At 42.8% G+C, this 1,784-nt stretch overlaps 1 long non-coding RNA gene across 1 annotated transcript; it reads right to left on the bottom strand.

The window, feature by feature from the left end:
* Nucleotides 1–895: 895 nt before the first annotated feature.
* LOC145047972 (uncharacterized) lies at nucleotides 896–1,784 on the bottom strand. Its single transcript, XR_013682600.1, has 3 exons — nucleotides 1,666–1,784; nucleotides 1,145–1,400; nucleotides 896–1,042 (listed from the first exon to the last, which is right to left on the bottom strand). It is a non-coding gene; the product is annotated as an uncharacterized LOC145047972 (long non-coding RNA).

Below are 1,784 nucleotides of genomic sequence, written 5' to 3'. Positions count from 1 at the left end.
AAGCAATGAACATGAAGGAGACAGAGAGCGTTGATGAGTTTGCTGCGAAGGTGACCAACATTGTTAGTACCATGCGCACTCTGGGAGACACTGTAGACGAGGCTTATGTAGTAAAGAAACTGCTGAGAGCGGTGTCATCCAAGTTTTTGCAGATTGCCTCGACCCTAGAACAGTTTGGAGACTTGGATACGATGACAGTGGAAGAAGTGATTGGACGATTGAAAGCACATGAAGAAAGAATGAAAGGGCACAGTGGCAACGAAGATAAAAGGCTCCTATTAACACATCAAGAATGGTCTGAAAGAAATAAGAAGAAAGGAGAGGGTGACACCAAATCAAAAGAAAATCGTGGAGGATTCAATGGATCACGAGGACGAGGCAGAGGAAGAGGAAGAAATGGCAGTGGTCGTGGTGGTCGGGGTAGAGGTGGCTCTCATCACCAGCGTGAAGGAAACTTCAGTGCATCTAGCAGTCAAGACAAAAGCAAAGTGCAGTGTTGTAACTGTCAGGAACACGGTCATTACGCAGCTGAATGCAAAAATCCAAGAAAAGAAAGAAACCATGAGAATAATTTGATACAGGAGGACAACGAACCTGCACTCCTATTGATGTCTCTCCAAAATAAGGAAGAAGTTGGTGAGATTTTTTTAAATGAAGAAAAAGTAAATCCAGAGTTGAAAAAGAAAGGTGGGGAATCAAACTAGTCAAAACTGTGGTATCTTGATACCGGAGCGAGCAATCATATAACCGGTGATAGAGGGAAGTTTCATAATCTGAATATGGAGATACAAGGGTTTGTCAAGTTCGGGAATGAAGCTAAAGTAAGAATTGAAGGAAAGGGTTCGATAATTTTCCAATGTAAGAATGGAGAAAAAAGGAAACTTCAGGAGGTGTATTACATACCTGACCTCGGCAGCAACATAATCAGTCTTGGCCAACTGTCAGAAAGTGGGGATGAAATCAAGATAAAGGAACCATTTTTATGGGTCCATGATAAAACAGGAAGATTGCTAATGAAGGTGCAGAAGTCCTTAAACCGTCTCTACAAAATAGAGCTTGAAGAAGTTAGCTCAAGATGCTTGGTTGCTGAAATAAAAGACCCAACTTGGTTGTGGCATACAAGGTTAGGTCATATAAACTTCACCTCACTAAAGCTGATGTCTGAAAGAGGCCTTGTTGAAGGAGTTCCTAAGATGGTGATTCCATCAAAATCATGTGAAGGATGTCTTATGGGGAAACAGTCTCGACATTCATTCCCATCAAGTACAAGCTTTCGGTCAGAAGAAAGACTAGGACTAGTACATGTTGATTTATGTGGGCCAGTCACACCACCGACACCTGCGGGCAACAGGTACTTTATGTTGATAGTAGATGACTTCAGCAGGGTCATGTGGGTGTATCTGTTGAAGTCAAAAGATGAAGCCTTTCAGACATTCAAGAACTTTAGAACAAAAGTTGAAGTAGAGGCTGGAAAGAAGATGAAGTTACTGAGAACAGATCGAGGGGGAGAGTTCCTCTCAAAGCAATTCACTGCATATTGTAATGAAACAGGGCTTGACAGACAATACACCTCACCATTCTCTCCACAACAGAATGGAGTCGTGGAGAGACGCAATCGTACTGTACTCGAGATGGTAAGAAGTTGCTTGAAGACCATGAATGTACCTGACGTACTATGGGGGGAAGCGGTGAATCACGCAGTCTATGTACTGAACCGGGTATGCACAAAGGCACTAAAGGATACTACACCGTATGAAATGTGGACCGGAAGAAAGCCACATGTC

This window comes from Lactuca saligna, chromosome 1, assembly GCF_052625555.1.
Source record: "Lactuca saligna cultivar CGN05327 chromosome 1, ASM5262555v1, whole genome shotgun sequence".
In the NCBI taxonomy this organism is placed as follows: domain Eukaryota; kingdom Viridiplantae; phylum Streptophyta; class Magnoliopsida; order Asterales; family Asteraceae; genus Lactuca; species Lactuca saligna.
The sequence above is the reverse complement of the archived record's forward strand: the minus strand, read 5'-3'. Positions and strand labels throughout refer to the sequence as shown.